This window comes from Bactrocera latifrons, unplaced genomic scaffold (genome assembly GCF_001853355.1).
Source record: "Bactrocera latifrons isolate USDA-ARS-PBARC rearing strain unplaced genomic scaffold, ASM185335v1 scaffold_28, whole genome shotgun sequence".
Classification (NCBI taxonomy): domain Eukaryota; kingdom Metazoa; phylum Arthropoda; class Insecta; order Diptera; family Tephritidae; genus Bactrocera; species Bactrocera latifrons.
Genome location: NW_017536407.1, coordinates 1,456,271 through 1,464,644, shown reverse-complemented (window position 1 = coordinate 1,464,644; position 8,374 = coordinate 1,456,271).

The following is an 8,374-nucleotide window of genomic DNA, read 5'->3' as shown; positions in this document are numbered from 1 at the left end:
TTTTTTTTTTTTTTTTTTGTTGTTGATATAGATGTCAGTGTTGACAACTTCCTCTCATTGTTGCCAAATTCCTTTTCAGCTAACATTGTTCTGAGATCATCGCTTTTGAAATTAGGCAATTTCTTGTCAGTCGCAGATGTCTATCTTGTTCTGGCAGAAACAAATATCCTTCCTCTCCTTGCTCAGTAGCCATACTTTGGTTACAGGTATTGGTGTTGTTGCCTTCCTGAAGGTAAGCTTAGCTTAAGCTCCTGTGTTAGCACTAGCCCCTGTAACTAGACCAAACTTCGCTCCTGTCTTTGGGCTGGGTGTTTTAGAGCTTGCTACAAACACCACTCTCCTCTCGAAACACACCCAACCAAAGTAAGGTTTTCAATCTAAATGCTGTACAATTGAGGAGCAAAGAACACMCAGATAAAAAGGTGGACCTCAGCTAGATGCCTGCCAATAGGGCGGCAATAGGGACGTCCCTGCCATCGTCGTGATACTGTGCTCTCTACTACCAGTTGGCATCCTCGGGGAGGGTTCAGTGGAGGATTGCCAATCTTCTAGGGTCTGAGCACAAAAAAAATGTTACCGTTTAAGTGGGTGCGTCAGGAATTTGAAGCTCAATTCAGACACCTACAATCGTTTATATGTTTCAATGAGACAACATTTCTTGCTTTTTAATTGAGATCCGTGAATAGACGTGGTATCAACTCTTTACCTTGAGTTTATCGAATTTGGTCGACTCTACTTAGTTAACGGGGTACCTAGTGTGAAACGAAGATTGTAAAGTTAAATTTTCATGAACATATTAGATGTTACTTTATCTTTTTRTCCTTATCGTCAGTTATATCGATAAACTGCATTTTATGTTCATCAAAAGTTATTTTGTGTATTTTTTTTTACCTTTCGTACCACTCTTCGGTGCTCAACCGTTATGGAATTTAGCAAACCTCTAACAAATGACTTAAAATATTATGTCTCACGAAGCAATTGCCGTACAGAATTTATACACGTTTGGTGTTCCCCGTATCCTACGATTGTYTTTAATCGGAAACTAATAACGTTCGCCTATTGGGTTTACGCCCACMACTTTACACAAACATATATTTACACTGTGTGGATATTTGGTATGTATGTATGTTAGTTACATTAATGGGCGTAACAACGTGGTCCACAGCACGGCGGTTAAAATTCATACGCGAATATGCAAATGATCTGATTTTCCCACAACAACGCACAAACCGCACCGCGCCATGTGTAAGCCACCAGTTTTATGAGTCAATTTCCCCAATGAGATCTGGCCACTAACAATTCATCCGACATCGTGGCCGGTGCATTGGTCGGTGCGCTCATTCGATGAACGGGAATTCTGGGCTAAGTAATTGGTTGAACGCTGATTATTTTTGGTGTGGGTTGCGCTGGATATTTGTGCAAACCTTAACATTTTGCGTGCGCATTCGCTAATGAGTTGATTAGTTGGAAGAGGGTTACTGCGAGAGGCACACTAATTAATTAACCATGACACATTCTTGAAAGCTATGGATCAGGCCATCTGGAAAAATACAATAGAAACTTTGTTTTTATTTTCTAGTAAAAACCTCGTCAAAGTTTCAAATAACGGTATTCTTTGATACTTACAAAAATTAATTTCATCCGTAATACCGAGGTAATTATAGTACTGACATAAATATAAATATGAAATTGATATTGATATTAATGCACTAATATTATACAATGGTATTGACGAAAATATGCAATAGTATTGCGTAAAATATTAATAATTATCAATATTTGATATATTTAACGAAGGTCAATATTATTGACTTAATGAAAATATTGCACAATAATAATAATTCAAAAATAATGTGCAATAAGTTGATACCACAGTGATAGTGATTAGTAATACCGGGAAAATTATAATAATTGCTTAAAGATTAATGAAAAATTAATATTCATCCTAATGCAATAATATTGCTCAATATTATTCACACAATATATAATAATTTGTCTAAAATTTTAAAAGTGATGAATATTTGATATAGCAATGGTCAATAATAGTGACTTAATTATAATATTGCACAATAATATTAATAATGAAAAAATATGAAATGTGTAGTTATCAAAGTATTTTTATTTATAATTGACAAAAAATAGATATTCGTCTTAATATTTCCAGTCATATTATCATACGTGTTGACACAATAGTATTACACAATAACTTTATACAATAATATTGCGCAATAACTTTGCCAAATAATATTGAAACTATTTTATTTGCTAGCTTAYGTAAATCGTCCAATAATATTACACAATAATTTTGCACAATAATATTGCACAATAATTTTCCTTTTTTGTAAACCTTTCAAAAATGTCTAATTTGTTCAAAAATGTATAAAATGACCGGAAAATCGTTCGAATTGCCACAATTTCATGTGAAAGACCAGCATAGTCGAACTAGTTCAAAAGCAAATCGTTACATACATATGTACATACTAAACCACATAAACATACACACATACATATGCTTTTATATGTGTAAGCGCACTTGCGATTAAATTGCGGAAAAAATGCAAATGCCTGAGTTGCCGTAAAAAGTGATTTATTCAGCACAACTTCTACTAAAAAGGAGACACATGCATGCCAGCTCAGCAACAGCAACAGCATCATCACATGCTGTATGTATGCAATATATGTACTATATATATGTACGTACATATGTATGTATATTGGCAACATGCATTGCTTCATGCACTGTGTTGCATAGCTGATGTTGCAGCTGTTCGTTGCAATGCAATTTCCAACGTTACGGCAACGCTCGTGTGTCATGTCGTTGCTGCATGCACCGTCTGTGATTTTGTCCTGTTAATGGCAGTGTGGTGTTGGTCTTGGATCTGCAGCGCCATCTACGCAAATAGCAACGAAAATCCGAATATAAATATTGCGTACATTTCAAGCTGGTGCCTTCACTTTATTTTTTTGCCAAAATGCTTTATTTCCATTTTTCAGTTGCATAGCGACTGCTACTTTACCTTCATTCCATAATCTCTTTGCCCCCAATCGCTCATAAACACACGCAAAGAGCCACTCGACTTGTAGAGTTAACGATCAGCTGCTGTTACCGTTTACCGTTGCCGCTGCTGCAGCTTTATTAAAAGCTATCCAACGCTGTTTCCCTTTCCTACTGCACAAACGTACATGTTTGGTTTCATTTTGTYGTTGTTTCAATTTTATTTTGTAAATTTTTATTTGTTAAACTCTTTCATGCACCGACTGTTTGGCTGCTTGCCTCGCTGCAGTCAATCCGTCTACTCAATCGACCGCGCCTGCGTTGAACCGCCGAGTGCGGACGATGACCGCCGGATGTTTGTGTGTGAAAAGTCGCCGCTATTAACGACAGCAGTGCGGTTGAACGCAATTAAATGCAAATATGTTGCAGCGCTAAGTGCAGGGAAAATGTAATTAATCTGTTAAAAGGTGGCAACGTCATACGAAAACAAAAATGAAATCAATGCAAAAAAGGGAGCTATAAATGCTTTCATTCAGGCTTAAGCAAGGACAATATTCGGGAGTAATCAGAGACTTTTTTATCGGAATATAAGCAGTAGAGGTTAGACTAAGATCTGGACCGATTCCATTTGTATTACATACATTCAAAACCACAACATGGTGAAGTAAATATAACCACAACATTCGATTAAATGTCACACGTTTAGATCGATATATTCGGTAAAAAGTCCACGGGATGCTGTAAATAATTATATTAGATATATTGGACCTAGGGGAGGTCTGAGTTGATCGCATTTACTTTCGCCATTAAATTCAAGTAGACKGGAGAACATGATTCCTCGCAGTTTAAGTCAATTGGATGATGTACCGAACATTATAAAGTTCACTGGAATCTGGTAAATCATTATTTATATATATCATATGCGGAACTGGTTTAATTCAATTTCTTCCATTTTCSCCAACAAATTATAATTTATTCAAGATTAAACGTTCACCTATTTTTAATAAGATATCTTACATATTAACCGCGGCTACCGCTCAGAYCCATCCATCCATTGAGTCCAATTTTCGATGTGTCGTTCGARCATTTCGACTAATAACTGGCTAATGATATGCGTGATGTGTRTATTCCTACAGGAAAAAGTCTAACGGTGTGATATCACCGTATGTTGGTGACGATCGACCGGCCCAAAACGTCAAATTTTCTGCTAACAGAAGTGTTCCCTCAATAAATCCATTGATTGATGCAATGTGTGGGAAGTGGTGCCGTCTTGTTGAATCCAAATATCGCCGAGATCATGAGCTTCAATTTCGAGCATCAAATAGTCGGTTATTATGGACCGATTCTCATCAAATCAGCTGAACTAGCAAAGATCTTTATATTCGTTGTGTGAAAATTTTCACTTACCAAGATAAAGAGGGGTAGATCCACAAAATAAGAGCTCTTGATACATTCCAAGTCTAATACGTAGAACGGGTTGTTGTGGTAATGTTAGTATCGACTTTTGTGGGATACCAATGAATGAGCAGAAAGTAAGGGCCCATTTTGACCAGGGTTGGGCCATATTTCTGTTTTGTTTCATTTCTGTATCATATTTGAAACTCCATGGGTCGATTTTTAAGAAACTTATGCCACTCGACATGACTTTTCGCGGATTCTGGGAAGGGTTGTTATTAGATTTTATTAACTAAATGATAGCCGATGTGAATTACGTGTCAAATCGGTCAACTTGTTTTCAAAATATGTATGACAGGGAACGTGTACCCTGCACTTAATATAACCAAAGCTTGCCATGAAGTTTGCAACACCCAGAGGAAAGCGTCGGAGTCAGTTTTCGAGATATCGATCTGAAATTTATCACACGTCTGTTTCTTTACAAGAAGCTACTCTTTTGTCGTAACCGATATCGGAGCACTGTAGAGTGTAGCTGTCAAAATAAACTGAACGATAGAATTCAAGTTCTTGTAAGAAAAGCTTTTTTATTTGGTTAGATAGGCAATAATGCGATTAATATACATAACTATAGCATAGAACTGACTGAACGATGAAAATTAAGTTCTTGCATGAGAACTTGGTTATTTGTGAAGGCTATTCTGATGATGTTTCTTATTTCAAGTACTATAGTTTATCGGAGAAAAAACATGGTAAAAACAGCATTTTTCAAAAATTTTTATCTCATATAAAAAGTTAAGTATTTTATTACAATTTTTTATTGTTACGAGCATACATTATTAAAGAAGAAATTCTGAAAATTTTGGAAAAAATATTTTCTCGGCCATTGCGCCATCATTTTCGGTTTCCCTCGGAAAAAAGATACGATCACGTGGCAGTATAACTTCTTAGAGCATTATCTAAAGTGAAAAAAGAACTTGTTTTAGTTAAAAACTTTGAAATTGGGCAAATGAAAAAATCTGAAAATGGATTTTTGGCAAACATTTAAAAAAATGAAAATTTTAGTGAAAATTTTGCGAAATTTTTTTAAATGGTTGTAATCGAAAAAAAAATCCTTTGTTCAAGTCTTTAAGAATTGTATCTGAAAGAGCTGTGCAAAATTTCATGAAGATCGGTTGAGTAGTTCTCGGGAAATCTTGCCAAACGACTTTAAAAACACATTTTCGGGGAAAACGCTTTTAAAGACAGCGTACCMAGAMTATTACTCGGATCAACTTTAAAATTTAGGACAATATTCTASAGATGCTGTAAAATTTACTAAGAYMATAAAAAAYTAAGTTTTTCRAAACACTTAAATCCATATAAGTCCTTAAGAGATACCAAGCTTTTAGGATATGATCACTTGCATTGATGGCCAAAAGTTAATTTGTCTCTTCATGCTGTCAATTGGTACCATATACCTCTATCGACYACATTTGCATTAAATTGTTCCAAACAATCGTTAGTTTTTTAAATTCATGTAATTCCATAAAAGTATAGATATTTCCAGAAAGTGCAATTTAATAAATAAATAAAGTTAAATAAGCARAACATACCTCAAACGTCGTAAACTAAAAATATATAAAGCATGCGAGCACATTCGATAAATTGTGAAKTGAACAAAAAGAATACAAAATACAACAAAACAACAAAACAACGTAATGGTACATGTGGTGTTCATTCACCGTTTCACCTACCATGCRTGCAGCTGCAACATGCATTTTTTATTACCAATTTTCCAGCAGCACCATAAACCATACAATGTGAGCTGCTGCCACCACTGCAAGCACACATAAACGATTACCATTTTCGTTTCTGCTCTGCACCCCCCGTTCGTGCTTTCAAAAGCTCACCCACACATTCGTATGTACATATGTATGTATATATGCGTTTGCGAATATTTACATAAGTTTAATGCGCCCTACTGACTGCAATGATTGGGTCATTTATTGTTTGCTGCAATTCAATAGCGGATTTCGGTGGTTTTACTTTATCCGCTGCCGCCCGGCGCTTTAGCATTCTTGACGCGTGCATCGCTCTCAACGCCAGCCACCCACCATCCACCGTTTTCGGCCCGTGCACTGTTCATTTTTCCTCCCTTTCTCTCTCGTTCTCTGTTTCTTTTTGTGCTTCAGCTCSCACCGTTTGCCATGAAATATGCATTCAATGGCCGCCACCCTCGTGCGTTGGGCATGACATTTGCACATTTTAATCCGCCACTGCAATTCCGCTTTATATTTGCGCTGCATTGAAGTAGCATGAATGCCTGCACCCCGCTTGGCCTTTGCTCTTTGTACACATATACATACATATATCACTCGATTTATTTATTTGATTTTATTTTTCCTCTCATTCGTATATTTTAAATTTATTTTTGACTTTGCTCTGCTTGCGGGTTGACCATTAAATGTGCGAATTTATTTTGGTAATACATTTTTAATGCTGCGTGCATTAATTTGCCCACCGCTGGCCTGTGACAACTATCTGTGGYGCAACTGTAATTATTGCTGCACGTACGAGCGCAACCATACGCAGCCGAGTAATGTGGGTGTGTGGCGTGTGTTTTTGTGAATAAGAGAGGTAAACAAGCGCGCTGCGGTATTGTCGGTGGTCGCTGGCAAACAGTTAAATTAATGTTCATCATACGCCATGTGGCCGCCGTCTGGATAGTGGGTGTACGGTCACAGTGTTTTGAAGGCGACTAATTAGGCTCTATTAATGCACGCAATTATGAAAGGTCTAAAAATTAATTATTTTTACAACAGGTTGCTTTAGTAAACTATATCTCTCGTTGTATTAGTGCGATATGTGCTATAAGACAGTTAATATTTCGTACTAAAAAAAAACATTTACTATGATTACTTTACTCTCGGGCACAAATACGCGTCAAAGATGGGTACAAGCAAAGAGGAAGAAAACTGTCAACATAAATTTATTTTTGACCTGCTGTGATGTGATTTCTKCGATTTCGGCTCACCTTTGCCACGACATTCGTCCAATGGACCGACTGTTTCCGGATCGTAAGGATAAATCAAAAATTCCGAAGTAATAATAAAAAATTAATACGTTTCATGGCATCCTGGTAGTCGGAAAACATTGTTTCACAGACGTTGGCACGAAGTTGTTTTTCAAAAAAAATTGAGGTATTTTGGAACCAATCATGCTTTCACTTTTCTTAGGCTCAAATGATCTTTCAAATTGATTTTCACTGATCCATCCGATATTCCGCAGCAGATATTTGATTCTATTCTTTGTTGAAAAATCTCTTCTGCTTCTCCTTCTTCCAAAACTAAAGTCTTATTAGTTTTTGCCCCATGGCAGTTCATTTTTTTTTGTTTGTATAAAAACGACTTTATTATTATTATTTTTTTTTTTTTGTTTTGGTTGTATAAAAACGAAAACGCAAGTCGAGTGGCTAAAAATATGAGTAATGTATATGATCCTGATACTGCAACAGGTAATCGAGAGCGATTTTGGTTTCGTAGATTCCKTTCCGTGTTAATGTCAAAGCTGGCTGGGCCCATTCTAGAAGTCCAATTGTCGAAAATATCAATCAAGTAATGGAAATCGTCAAGTAAAAATTATGTATTTATTTCTAATARACCAATTAGGTATTGGGTTATAGCCTTTTTTCAGCTAGAATATGTTGGAGTTGTTAAAACCATTGCGAAAGATTGATGCATTAGTACTAATACACATAAATTTATTAGGTTTACCATTTCATGAGAGAGTATTCCAGTCAAGTAAAATAACGTATTTACTCAAAAATATCTTCCAAAACGGATTTTTCCAAGTTCCACTAACTTTCGAAGTTATRGCAGTTTTGTCGTTGTAGCAATTAGGACGATTTGAGCGGCTGGGGGCTTTTTTCTCCAAACAAATTCATTTCTTTTTTATTTTATTTATATATATTTTTTGTTATGAACAACCAAAAAAAAAAAAAAAAAA